Source organism: Acipenser ruthenus, chromosome 21, assembly GCF_902713425.1.
Source record: "Acipenser ruthenus chromosome 21, fAciRut3.2 maternal haplotype, whole genome shotgun sequence".
NCBI classification, from domain to species: Eukaryota; Metazoa; Chordata; class Actinopteri; order Acipenseriformes; family Acipenseridae; genus Acipenser; species Acipenser ruthenus.
In genome coordinates this window covers 11881626-11896719 of record NC_081209.1, presented here as the reverse complement: position 1 = coordinate 11896719, position 15094 = coordinate 11881626, and the positions used below count along the sequence as shown (strand labels likewise).

At 42.5% G+C, this 15094-nt stretch overlaps 1 long non-coding RNA gene across 1 annotated transcript; it reads left to right on the top strand.

Moving 5' to 3' along the window:
• Window positions 1-3526: 3526 nt before the first annotated feature.
• On the top strand, window positions 3527-14318 carry LOC131699080 (uncharacterized). The gene is made up of 3 exons (XR_009308014.1): window positions 3527-3690; window positions 7230-7336; window positions 13739-14318. It is a non-coding gene; the product is annotated as an uncharacterized LOC131699080 (long non-coding RNA).
• Window positions 14319-15094: the final 776 nt, after the last annotated feature.

Sequence of the window (15094 nt, the reverse complement as noted above, 5' to 3'; positions counted from 1 at the left end):
TATACAAATAAAAACCCAAGACTAAATAATGAAATCTTGCTATAGAAAACAGCATACTAGATATTACAATAAAGTTATTATGAAGATATTACAATAAAGGCAACAGATCATTGACACTCACCTTCACACGTCTGTATGCATATACAATGTTCTTCTAATACTGTAAGTGTTTGGTGGCTACTAATCATGTTGAGTTTATCATTGAGGCGAGCAAAGAGTACCTGAGAAAAAGCATTAGTAGATGAATTCACTAAACAATGATAAACAAATTGTGTACTGGGTTAGGGAGTTATCGAAATTTGAAGCGCTTAATAAATATATAATAAAGTGTTACATACATGGTATACATGTATAATAACTAACTACAAGCACCAATGACACTTCAAACATATTTATTTACAGCCTACAATCGTACATACTAAAATACAGACAAAACTAGATGTCAACATCAGAAAATAAATTCCAACCAAGCCTACATAGACCAAAAAAAAAAGATTGCAAAATGCACATTAAAAGAGTTGAATATAGTAAGCTGTGTCAAAATATCCCCCTGAATGAGAATAAATGACTAGTGGGGTTTAAATTATTATTAATTTATTATTTTTTTTGTTAATCTGTGCTGTCTGGTTTTTACCCACACGTCACAATTGTAAATAAGCATCTGTAGCAGGGCAGAAGAAAAGCCCTGCTGTTTAATGGTATTGTTTTTTTTTTTAGATCAGGGTCTCCCCCTCCGCCCCTGTGCAGATTATTGTTTTTGTTTATTATATTTGTCGGCGAGCGCCGTATGTTTTATTGTATTATATTTATGACGGCGTAGCGCCGTGTTATTGTTTTGTTTATTTTTAAAACGTGTCCTGGCAGAGGCGAGATCGGTGCTCATCCTCTGCCAGGAGTAATAATTAAAACTCGTGCAGAAGGTGGCCATCTCCCGAATGAATTAGGTGATTTAATTTGTTGCTAATCGGGAGATGGTCACCTGTTATAAAAAGCCTGCAGCTCTCTAGTTCAGGGTGGGTGTCAGAAGGAGAGAGTGTGCAAGAGGAGTGACAGAGAAACGAGAGAGAAAGTAAACATAGGAACAGTGAAGGCAATCTGCCCAGCCTGACCTGTGTTGCAGTTATTTTGTGTTCGTGATTTGTTTTTGTTTACCCTTTTATTTTGCTCTGTGAGCGAGTGTTTTTGTTTGAATATTTTATTTATTTTTTGTTTGCTTTAAATAAAACGGCGCCCGCGCCACTGCACCATACCTTTTGTTTTTGTTGTGCCTTCTTCTGCCGTGACGTCAGACCACTCGTCCATCCCTGTCACAGGATCTTATATGTGAAGTGTTCTAAATAAATGTACATTCTGGATGACAAAATGCACAATTTTAAGTTTACAAATTATACACAAAATAGATATTCCCATTAGACCTATTTTTGTTTCCATTTGACTGCTGCTCGCTGGTGGAAGTGCTGCCTGTATGCTAGTATTTTCCATAACAGCAAATTATGCTTCCATTGATTTCTCTTGATCTCGTTAACATGCATTTTGATTAACGAGTTCCCCTTATCTAGTCATTGAGACTGGCAGTTATGTACTTGACCTCGTTAAAAAGCTTAATTGTCGCAGAAATGCGTTCATTAACAACCTCATTGACTCAATTTCAAAGCATTAACGGATTGATTTTATTAACACATTTCTTTTGAAAATCACTTGCCACTAAAGCTGTTGTTACTATGTAACGGTCACTCTGCACAACTGAGAAGCAGTTGCACTGTCCTCCCTAAGGAGATACTACTGGCCCTATTCCTATAGCTAAATAAGTCAGCAAGAGTGACAGACAGCAAAAGCAGGGATGTCAGAGGTGTCAATTTCACGAACAATCGGTTTATTATTGTGAACAATAATGTCAACAAATGAAAAAATGAACAAATGAATGGAGATAAATAATGATAAGAAAGGAATTCAAATAATTGCAGGTAACAGGTAAGAATAAAGCTGGTACCGATAAGTATGTAGGGACAAACAAAAGGCTAAACAGTATCACCAAATAGAAATGAATGTAGTGTCTCCAATAAACCCACACTCACAAACACAACACACACACAGATAAAGACCAAGGATAAATAAATAGATACAGATGAAAAACAGTGACTTGTGGAAACAATTACATTTAACAGTCTCTATGGCAATGGTAGGAAAATGACAGGTAGGCCCAACAAGTCCAGTAATAGCAGGGTAATTGAAATCCATACAAAGTAACAAAATAACAAAAAATACAGGAAACAAAGTATCAAATTAAAGTAGAAAAAATCCAAACAAAAAAGAAATGATCTCACCCACAAATAAGGCAGTCCAGCAAAGTGTCCCGAAATGATGGTGATTGTAGAAGGTTGAAAACATTGAGTACGTTGAAATTGTTGAGACTGTCCAGTAGTGTTGAGTTGAATGGTGAACAGTTGTTTGGAAAAAATCAGGAGGATCAGGAAAAAATGGAGGCTGTCACACATAAAACAACAAACACTAAACAGACCTAGAAAAACAGCTAAACTTAAACAAGTAACAGTGAAAACAAAAAGAGCAGTTTAGACGCAGCAACAAAAGAAAATAAACGGATGCACTGGAATTATCTAAGGATGGTAATGGATTCACTGAAATTTAAGTAAAGAAAATGCTGTAGGTTAATGGATTCCTCCGAGAAAGGGAGTTTTTCTCAGGCCTGATTAACCAGCTTTAATACAAATGCTGGCTACTAAGGAGCTCTGAAATTGGGGGGGGGGGGGGGGGGTGGAAATCTGAATGAGCCAATGGGGAGAGAGGATGAACAGAGGGTGGTTGCAAGGAACTATGGGAAATGAAGTTTTAACCTGGCCAGGCTACTGACCCTAATAAAGGGACAGGTGGGTGAGACTTACACCCACGTTATGTAGCATGGGAATTGTTACAACTATACCACGAGTTTGATACAATAACACTGTTTTTTGAAAATCACATGCTACTAAAGCTGTCATTTTTTGAAAATCTCTCTCAAAATCTCTTATAGTGTTACCTGGAAGATGAGCTGTGTGGCCATTAAAATCAGGAAGAATGTATTCTTCTGATGAATACATTTCATAATGTATTACTTTTATACTTAATGATATTTCTTTAGTAGCCTAATGCAGTTCACACAGAGTGGCAAGTTTTAAAATTCGCTTTAGAAAAATTTGAGTTAATGTACTATTATTTAAAAATAATAGCATTCTTTTAATTTGTTGTTCTGTTTTTTTTATTTGCTAAAATATGAATAACATAATTTGTTTAAAAAAGTTTGTAAAATTTTAGGTCAATTATATCTTGTATAAAATGAAAGCTCAGAGATATATTTGGTAACTTACATAGCATGATGCATAAAAGAAGAAATACCAAAGTAAGTGGTCAAGGTTTCAATATCAGGGCTCCATTCATATACTTTTTATTGTGGTTGTTTGAATTGTGATGGTTAGAAGGCCCAGGGGCATCAGCTGTGAATCTTAATCTGGCTCTCTCCATAGAAGTGTCCACAAAGTCCTCTGCAGAGTGGTGAGCACACAACACTCTTCACCCAGGGCCGAGACGAAGGCCAGGCTGGGTAAACTGCCTATTCATCAACTCAGAGCAGAGAAGGGAGGCAGATCAAAGGGAGACATGTATCCAAGATAACAAAATTGTTTATTTTTCTCTGCGGTAAGTTTTGAGTCTAGGGAGAGAAATGGAAAATATCTGAACTGACATGAGCCTGGTCCTTCTAGGGCAAGCTGGTGCTTTCACCCCACCCCCATCCCAGTCCTGCTCCTGCACAGCTCACCTATCCAAACCCACTCAGTGCAACTAGCTTTAATTTGGTGCAAATTCAAGATGCAAATCCAGGGTTTTTTTCTGATTTTTATATTCAATTTGGCCAACATTATTCAGATGTATTTTCAATATTCATCGTTCTATATATCAATTTCCCAGGAACTGTAAACACAATTATTTTAGCTTTTGGCATCTAAGGCCTCTGGGTAATGCAGTTATGACTGGGCAGGAATACTTTTTTTGTATTATTATTATTATTATTATTATTATTATTATTATTATTATTATTATTATTATTATTATAATATATATTTTCTTAACTATCCTGTGGACCCCAACCACTTTTAAAATGCCCACTGCAAAATGAATAAATAAAAAGCCCACTGTACCATGCAGTAGCTTCATGTCAGGTCAGCGCTAGTTATATAGTGGCATGCTGGGTTGTCTGAGTTTCTGCGCAGGTGGGTATTTATTATTTATTATTATTATTATTATTATTATTATTATTATTATTATTATTATTATTATTATTATTTATTTCTTAGCAGACACTCTTATCCAGGGTGACTTACAGTCGTAAAGAAAAATACATTTCAAGAATCACAGTACAAGTAATAATACAATTAAGAGCAAGATAAAAATACAATGACTTTGGTTCTAGCAAGTACAAGTATATGACAAAATACCATTCAATAACGGAGCAGTGTCAGTGATAGTTACATCATCATATAATTAAATACAAAATACTACAAATTAAATAACACTTATGACAGATTACAGTACTCTAAAGTACAGGATTAAATGCAGTAAAATAGGGGGCAGATAAGAGCAAGTAAAGCGCATTTAAGGAAGAGTGATAAGTGTCCAGAGGGAAAAAAGAGGAGTTCTACAGGTGCTGTCTGAAGAGGTGAGTCTTGAGGAGGCGCCGGAAGGTGGTCAGGGACTGGGCAGTCCTGACATCTGTAGGAAGGTCATTCCACCACTGCGGGGCGAGGGTGGAGAAGGAGCGGGCTCTGGAGGTAGGGGAGCGTAGAGGAGGTAGAGCCAGTCTTCTAGTGTAGGAGGAGCGGAGAGGTCGAGTGAGGGTGTAGGGAGAGATGAGGGTCTGGAGGTAGCTGGGTGCAGTCTGGTCAAGGCATCTGTAGGCTAGTACAAGAGTCTTGAACTGGATGCAAGTGGTGATCGGGAGCCAGTGGAGTGAGCGGAGCAGTGGAGTTGCGTGGGAGAAGCAAGGCAGAGAGAACACCAGGTGAGCAGCGGAGTTCTGGATGAGCTGGAGCGGACGGGTGGCGGACACAGGGAGGCCAGCCATGAGGGAGTTGCAGTAGTCTAGATAGGAGAGTACAAGGGCCTAGACCAGGAGCTGGGTGGTGTAGTTGGTGAGGAAGGGTCGGATTCTTTGTATGTTGCTCAGGAAGAGTGGAGATGTGCTGGGAATAAGAGAGGCAGGGGTCCAGGGTGACTCCAAGGTTCTTAGCTGAGGAGGAGGGAGAGAGTGTGGTAGATTCTAGAGGAACGGAGATAGAGAGTTCAGAGGAGGGGGAGGAGGAGGAGGGAAAGTAAAGGAGGTCAGATTTAGAGAGGTTGAGTTTGAGGTGATGCAAGTGCATCCAGGAGGAGATAGCAGACAGACAGGTAGAGATACGGGAGGGGATGGTGGGGAAGGAGAGGAAAATCTGAGCATCATCAGCATAGAAATGGTATGAGAAACCATAGGATGCGATGAGGGGGCCCAGGGAGCGGGTTTAGAGAGAGAACAGGAGAGGACCCAAGACTGACCCTTGTGGGACTCCTGTTGAGAGAGGGCGAGGTGTGGAGGTTGCTCCACACCAGGTTACCTGGTAAGTGCGGTTGGAGAGGTAGGAGGAGAACCAGGCCAGAGCAGTGCCAGAGATTCCCAGGTCAGCGAGAGAGGATAGTAGAATAGAGTGATCGACAGAGTCAAAGGCAGCAGAGAGGTTGAGGAGAAATAGGACAGAGGAGAGAGATGCAGCTCAGGCAGAGTTTAGTGAGTTGGTGACAGACAAGAGGGCGGTTTCCGTGGAGTGAGCAGAGTGGAAGCCAGATTGGAGAGGGTCGAGCAGAGAGTGGTTGGACAGGAAAGCAGAGCGCTGGCGGTGTACAGCCTGCTCGAGGGTGTTGGAGAGGAAGGGAAGGAGGCAGACAGGACGGTAGCTCTGGAGGGAGGTGGGGTCGGGGGTAGGTTTTTTGAGGAGGGGAGTGATATAGGCTTGTTTGAAGGCAGAGGGAAAGAGACCAGAAAGGGGATAGGTGTTGAGAAGGGAGGAGATGAAGGGAAGTAGAGCAGGAGCAGCAGCTTGAAAGAGGTGAGTGGGGAGGGGGTCCAGGGCACATGTGGTGGGTTTGTGACCCTGGAGCAGGGAGGAGAGGTCAGAGTCTGAGAGGGGAGAGAAGGTGGAGAAGGAGGGTGAGTTAGTAGGGGATGCAGTGGGAGTAGGGGTTGGAGCGGGGGGGGGGAGGGAGAGGTGTTAAAGAGTTTGCAGATATCTGAGATTTTAGAAGAGAAGAAAGAGGCAAAGTCATCAGAGGCAATAGAGAAGGGAGGAGGAGGGGGTTTAGGAGGGAGGAGAAGGTAGAGAATAGTTTACGTGGGTTGTTAGTGGAGGCTTGGATTACAGATTGGAAATAAGTACATTTAGCAGAGGAGAGATTAGAGGAGAAGGAGGAGAGGAGAGTGCAGTAGAGGTCTAGGGCAGCAGGGAGTTTGGTTCTCTTCCATTTCTTTTCAGCAGATCGCAGTATGGTTCTTGCTGAGCGGAGCGCAGAGGAGAGCCAGGGTTGGGGAGGGGAGGGGCGAGCAGGTCGGGAGGTGAGGGGATAGAGGGAATCGAGGGAGGAGGTGAGGGAGGAGAAGAGGGTGGAGGTAGCAGAGTCTACAGAGAGTTGGGAGAAGGAGTTGATAGGAGGGAGGTGAGAGAGAGCAGTGGAGGCAAGGACAGAGGGGGAGAGAGAGCGGAGGTTATGGCGAGAGGTGACAATGGGGGTAGGAGGAGCAGGGAGAGTCAGAGAGAAAGAGATGAAATAAAGATCAGAGAGGTTCAGGGGGGTGACAGAGAGGGTGGAGGGGCAGCAAGCCCTGGAGAAGGTGATGTCCAGTTGACGGCCAGCTTTGTGGGTAGGGATGGAGAGAAACAGAAGTCAAAGGAGTGAAGGAGAGGGAGGAATCCAGCAGAGTGGCTGGGCTTGGAGAGATGGATATTGAAGTCACCTAACAGGACAGCTGGGATAGACAGAGAGGGGAGGGAGGAGAGTAGATAGTCGAGTTCATCTAGAAAGTGAGCGAGAGGTCCAGGGGGACGGTGGGTAGTACTTGCGTGACATTTCTTGATCAATCATGCGATTTAAAATAAAAAAAATTGGTTGATATGTTGCAAAAGGAAAGAACAAAGCTTTTCCATTTTTTTCAGATTTATTTCTCACCATGCAACTAATGACACCAACAACAAGGCACGAAACCCTGATCCACAAGCAGCTGAGAACTTGAAGTATATGTCAGAAGCTACTGTAAATCAAGGTCAGTACATTAGGTCTACAAACAAAAATGCTATCCCTCACCTTTTACAAATGAACCTCAGAGTATATGTGTAAGTGTATTGCAGTAATAAGGCAAGAGGTAGGTTATTGGCTGCATCTTGAGATTATGTACAAGTGAACCAAAATAAACAACGGATATTGAAACTCAGGGTGACTAAAGCGCGTCTCAGTCCTTTATTAATACTTAATTTCCTGTCACATTTGGTATTTAACCTGAAACAAAACAACAGCCATGGTACACCAAATCGTAATAAAGTTTTAAAAAATAATTGATGATCTTGTGGCGGCTCCATGAATATTTCATTGGTTGTGTTGAATGGTATGACGGTAAGGAGAAGTTTCGCTGTTTCAATAATGTTCATGTCTTGGTGTATTGGAATAAAAGCTTTTGTGTGGAGACTGGGCTGAGTGTGACTATTTGAATAGGACTCCTCACACCATCGTAATTGTCAAAAGCCCCTTTTTAAGATATACAGTACATGGTGACAGATTAATATTTCAGTGCATTCATATTTATTTCCGAGTGGGTTGTTATTTGGGAGTAGTTGTTGGTGCACAGGCCATCCATTTACTGGAATGTTGGCTAGAGTGTATTTTAAAGAATTCAATCTCCAGGGAACATGTGAATAATTTCAATTATCAGTGCTAGTCCAAAAAACTCTGTCACAAACTCATGCCTGAGCCTTTTCGGATAGAAGTTCTTTAAGATCCAGTTACACAGTTAACAATTCAAGCAAATTCCCCTAAATTCAATATGAAATAGGTTTTAACTCCTGTATAAAACAATGCCTGAAGTTACCCCTGAAGTATACAGGTGGTGTACTCCTTCCTTATATATAATTTTTCACAGATGGGGATATAGGTATCTTTTCAATAGTATTGTTGAAGCTGTGGATATTTTATATGTATAGTTCACATCAGGGACATGCAGAGCAGCCATTACTCGTACCCAACACTCATACGAATACTCGGAATCTGATTTTACACGGATGACATCACCGGAATTGGACAGGCCCTGATTTTCATTCAGAACGTGACCATACAGTGATTTCATGTTTATTTAACAATGCTTTCATCATTTTTAAGTTGCAATGTATCATTTTAATATTGTGTGCTCAATACTTATTATGTATTATCGTGTCTGGGATGGGCTGGTAATTAATGTACACGGTTGAAGTGGAGACCACTCATACCAGATTGCAAATCTGCAAGATGTATTTATTATTATTATTATTATTATTATTATTATTATTATTATGTGTTTGTTATTTTTCATATGATTGTTGTAGGGGGGTGCTTGTGTCCACTCCTATACAGAGCACTCTTGGGGGGCACGCAGGGTCTTCTGGGGTGGCTGGCAGGGAATATGATGGGGTTCTGTTCTACCAGAGACTAATCTACAAAACTGTCCCTTTTTTAATATTTCAGGAAGGAACATCAGAAAATCCTTCTACAACTGTAATAATGTTATTGTGTATTGTTAAGTTATTAGAAAATATACAATGTGTAGGTCTATCTTTGCCATAAAAAAGGGAATGCTTTTCAACAAAACAGGCAATAGCAAATGTGTGAAAAGTTATAGTTCTTTTACAAGCACATTGCTTATTAAGTGTTGTCTGTGTGAACTACTGTACAAATAACAGTACACCAAATCTGAACTAAAATAAAAAAAAATACCCCAAAGAAAATTGCCTCAGACACCGTGGAACAAGAAAAAAAAAGTTATTTTTAACATCACAAGCAACTCAAAATATATCTTAACTATTACTTTACTCGTACTTGGAAAAGTTGCCATACTCGTTACAGTCATCTGTCTGTACTTGTTGCTCGGCACGACCTTAGTTCACATTATACATTTATTTGACCATGCTCTTACAGTAGTATTTACCCACGGGCTAAACACATGGGAACAGCAGGGTGTGTATGAGCTAGATAGATGACTGTCACAAAGACGGCCGGAGTGGGTGGCGTCAGACCAGAAGCAGGAAATAAACTTGGGGTTTTGATGAATCTGAGCGCGTGATCGCACTCAGCATTTAATAACCAAACAGAACAGAAAATAAAAGGTTGGAACACAAAAACAGGACACGGCACTTTAAGCTAAAATAAATAGACAGACAAAACGAACTAACACTTAATAAACGGTGCACAGAGACAAACAAACATGGTGAGTACAAACACTTATATTTACGATCTTATTTTACTTTACTTTTCTCCTTCTCTCTCTCACCCGTTCTCCACTCTCGAACACCCAACCCCGACTGAATGAAAATGTGCATCTATATATACTGTTGTGCTGGGATTCAATTACTAATTAATTATTCACTTGAATCCCAGCACGTGAATTAATTCTGTGCAACCCCGTGCTTACATATTACATTTAAGTGATTTGTGCTCTCCTCGTGCCTAAATACAAATCTACACTTTTTAAATACACATGAAACACAGACCCGTTTATATCCCGTGTACCAATCTATACACCAACATTAACACACGCACGCAACATACAACATATAACACACATATGTACACAGGGGCGGGGCACATTCCCACATATACCCCACATGGCCTCAACGGCCACCTCCCCCCTTAAAAACCCAGCAGTCCAGAACAAAGTCTTGGGCTGGGAAGGGAGGCTTCCAGGGGCCCACAGGTGGCAATGTTGCCAGTAGCCAGGCTGCTACTGGCCATGCTGTCAGCAGACGTGCTGACAGCTCCCAGGCTGACTCCTTTAGCCGGGGCAGTCCTGGCAGCGGAAAGGCTGCTTGGGGAATGGTCTCCTGACCTCCCCTCTTCTTCGTAGCCGGCAGCTCCCTCTTCCGGGGCTCTGGCCACAGCACTGCCGGCAGCGAAGAAGCTGCAGTGGGAGCAGGTCTCCGGATCTCCCCCACGATCTCCAGCAGCAAAACTGCTGCAGTGGGAGTAGGTCTCCGGACCTCCCCCACGATCTCCGGCAGCGAAACTGCTGCAGTGGGAGCAGGTCTCCGGACCTCCCCCACGATCTCCGGCAGCAAAACTGCTGCTGGGGTTGGTGGTCTCCAGACCTCCTCCCCCTTCTTCGTGGCCAACAGCTCCCCTTTCTGGGGCTCCGGCCACCGTACTCCCCGTGGTGGAGGTACGGAAAGCAGAGACAGCTCCTGCTGTTCTGCTTCTGGCAGTGGCGGAGGCAGAGGCAGCTCCTGCTGCTCTGTTCCTTCCGGTGGAGGTGGCCGAGGCAGAGGCAGCTCCTGCTGCTCTGTTCCTGCCGGTGGAGGTGGCGGAGGCAGAGGCAGCTCCAACTGCTCTGCTCCTGCCGGTGAAGGTGGGAGCAGCGTGTAGTCTCCTGCCGATGGAGGTGGGAGCAGCCTGTAGTCTCCCCCTTTTCCAGGGGACTGGTGCGGCTCCACCTTTGACGAGGAAACCAGCAGGCATTCTCCCTCTGCTGGTGGAGGTGGAACCAGCAGGCATTCTCCCTCTGCTGGCAGCTTGGGTCCTGGGGCTGTGGAAGCCCCGCCTTCCCTCTCTTCGGGCTGTGGACGCACCGACTCCTCCCTTTTGGGCTGTGGACGCACCGACTCCTCCCTTTTGGGCTGTGGACGCACCGACTCCCCCCTCTTGGGCTGTGGACGTTCGGGCTCCTCCCACTCAGGCGTAGGACGTTCGGGCACCTCCCACTCAGGCGTAGGACGTGCGGGCTCCTCCCACTCAGGCGTAGGACGTTCGGGCTCCTCCCACTCAGGCGTAGGACGTTCGGGCTCCTCCCACTCAGGCGTAGGACGTTCGGGCTCCTCCCGCTTGGGCTGTGGACGCTCAGGCTCCTCCCGCTTGGGCTGTGGACGCCCAGGCTCCTCCCGCTTGGGCTGTGGACACTCTGGCTCCTCCCACTCGGGCTGTGGACGCTCTGGCTCCTCCCGCTCGGGCTGTGGACGCAAAACCAGCAGGCATTCTTCCTCTGCTGGTGGAGACGGGGACAGCAGGCATTCTTCCTCTGCTGGTGGACCTGCTACCTGGGCTGCTGTTCCACTTATAATTGCCTCCAGGTAGCTGAGGACCAACCCCACACCTTCCTCCCAGGTGCTTACGGTCTGTTCCCTCTCGTAAGCCTCCCATCGTTCCCTATCCATAAATCGCAGGAACTGGACGACTACTGGTATAGACTGGGCCTCCAGCCCAGCATTTTCCAGCATCCAGTCCCGCACTTTGATGGCGTCTTTTTTTTTTTTTAAATCCAAGAATGCGGTTCCTGCTCTGGCCTGAGTCCTGGAGGCGCTGTAGATCCCACGCAGGACACCACGTGTCACAAAGACGGCCGGAGTGGGTGGCGTCAGACCAGAAGCAGGAAATATCAGCATTTAATAACCAAACAGAACAGAAAATAAAAGGTTGGAACACAAAAACAGGACACGGCACTTTAAGCTAAAATAAATAGACAGACAAAACGAACTAACACTTAACAAACGGTGCACGGAGACAAACAAACACGGTGAGTACAAACACTTATATTTACGATCTTATTTTACTTTACGTTTCTCCTTCTGTCTCTCTCACCCGTTCTCCACTCTCGAACACCCAACCACGAGTGAAAGAAAATGTGTCTATATATACTGTTGTGCTGGGATTCAATTACTAATTAATTATTCACTTGAATCCCAGCACGTGAATTAATTCTGTGCAACCCCGTGCTTACATATTACATTTAACCAGCACGTGAAGTGATTTGTGCTCTCCTCGTGCCTAAATACACGTGAAACACAGACCCGTTTATATCCCGTGTACCAATCTATACACCAACATTAACACATGCACGCAACATACAACATATAACACACATATGTACACAGGGGCGGGGCACATTGCCACAATGACACACACACCAAGATCACTTCCTGGAGAGATAGCAGGATTGCAGTATCTTCAGTATTCATTGCATGCACACAGTTCTTACTTGCTTACTCCACTTGGTTCAGGTGTTTGTGGAATCTTTCCCAGTTATTATTATTACAAATAATAATTAATTGCAGTGTTAAATTTGTGACTAAAATGGAACCAAAACACAGTTATATATATATATATATATATATATATATATATATATATATATATATATATATATATATATATATATGTATGTATTTATTTATACAGGAATTTAACTCATTGAGACCTATCTCTCATTTACAAGGGGGTCCTGTCAACAAACATATACAATAAAACAACACAATATCATGTGTGGTACTGATTTAATCATTTTAGGAGTCATAAGCAAAGGCCATTTATACAAACATGTGCAAGATCCTTAATCAGGAGAATTATCAGAGAATTTTGCTCAGTCCAAACCAGTGCATCAAATATTAGTTCAGTCTCAAATAGGGATGCTCAAGCTGGATGGGTAGATGCAGTTAAAGACATTCAACAAGAGAGGTCATCAAGGCAAACTAGCAGAAACTGAAGACTAGTATTGTTTTTATTATAATATGCTTAAAGCTAACCCTGCTGAGCCTTTCTTGTGAAAAGCAATATGAGTGTATTTATCTGTGTGAGTGATTTCCCCAAGAAGGCATGCGACATACACTGAAACATCCATTATTCAGGAGTAACAAGCTACCACAAACATAGTGATAGCACCCTGTGGCAAAGTGGTAAGTGGTAGCAGGTGTATAGCAGGTGCAGTGCAGATACCGTAATTCCAAGAATCACACAGACAACAAAGTACAGGTGAAAATGTTTTAATGGTTTATAATCCAATGGTCTGATGACCTGCCAGTAAATAATAAAGAGCTGGCAATACACAACAATGTGTATTGCGCAGTGATGAACAAAGGGTTGCAGTCCCGCAAATGAAAAACACGGTACAAAACACACACAATTAGACACACACGATCACTGTTCCAAAGTGAGTGCTCTCAGTGCTTGTGGTGAAGTACTATATAATACGTGCTTTTAGTGAAACAGGTGCTGATAACAATGTTTGTTCGTGACGGTAGTGCAGTGGTGATCCGGTTTCGTGCTGGCCCTTGGCGACAGCTCCGGATTTGTGTTTAGCCGTCTGGTGATAACAAACACAGACAATTACTAAACAGACAAACAAACAAACACTCTATGAATTATTTTTTAATTATTTTGGGCAATCTCCCGGTCCTTCCAGTTTCCACGTCAAAACCCAAGCGAAGGAAAAGATTTACAATTCTCCAGCCCCTTTTATGCGATTATGCATAACCCCTTGGTAAACGATTACAGCTGACTCTATTGCCTGCAGCTGCTACCTCGTTTACCTTCCAGGTCAATACATTCTCGCACTGGAGTCTCGTCTTTTTCCAGGCTGATTGACTTCCCAACCCAGGGAATGAACTGTCAGGACAACCTGTCCAAAGCCTTTACCTTTCGCTACTTTGTATCCTCACAGGTCGAGAGGGAGATTTACGACCAGAACTCATTATATTTCCGTCACACACCCTTAAAAGGAAGAGGATGTTTTATGGAAATGTTGGTGCCTGAAAATGCACTTTCCCCCATCTATAATTCAGCAAGAACGGTTTTGCACCTGATTCCGAACTCTGGCTGAAAAACAAGACTGTCAGTGAAGGAAACAAAAGGATCAACAGCTGAACAGGCCTATGTATTTGTTTGTTTATTTACTGTTTGTGTAAATCTCTGGCTTCTTGTTGGTAACCGTGCTTGGTGATGACAGGTCACAACACAGAACTACTCAGGAGGTAAGTGGTTTACATGCCTCCTGGGAAAAGCAGCAAAGAGTAACTAGGCCTAGCTGTTACTCAGTTTCCAACTCCTTGAACAGACAGCTGGGTCGTTCATAAAGTAGCCCAACTCAACCTGCAGGTGGCACCTTCATATAAAGCTCCCCTGGCAATTACATCTTGTGTTTTTATTTGTGTAATTCAGTAATAGAGGCAACAGCAGTCATGAAACCAAATCTATTAATTTTCTCCTTAGTGGTTCATAGTGAATGTGAAAATATACGCTTTTGGCTGGTTAGTTTAGTTTGTGTTGCATTCTATTGATACATTGATTGAATTCACATATAATAGGTCATATAATAGTCATATGTAAAATATAGTAACAGTCTATAATAATAATAATAATAATAATAATAATAATAATAATAATAATAATAATAATAATAATAATAATAATAATAAACCAGCATATTTAATATAAGTGGTTATATTTTTGCAACTAGAAAAAGTTAGTTTTCTGATTTCACAATTAAACTGAGTATTATTATTATTATTATTATTATTATTATTATTATTATTGTTATTATTATTTATTTCTTAGCAGACACCCTTATCCAGGGCGACTTACAATTGTTACAAGATATCACATTATTTTTACATACAATTACATTATTTTTACACACAATTACCCATTTATACAGTTGGGTTTTTACTGGAGCAATCTAGGTAAAGTACCTTGCTCAAGGGTACAACAGCAGTGTTCCCCCACCAGGGATTGAACCCATGACCCTCTGGTCAGGAGTCCAGAGCCCTAACCACTACTCCACACTATAAAAAGGTGTACTGTACAACATGTGTCTTTCAAATCACCATGATATACACTATTATGTTTTATCAGAGAGAAACTTCATAGACCCAAGAAAAGTTTTATAAATGAACAGTACACTAGGAAAAATAAGCTCAGCTTGTTGACTCTTCATTGCCTTTTCAATGATTTACTCCCCGTGCGCTGTGTGAATGAAACATGTTCTAACAGGATCCCTTTTCTGAACCCAAAGTAAAAT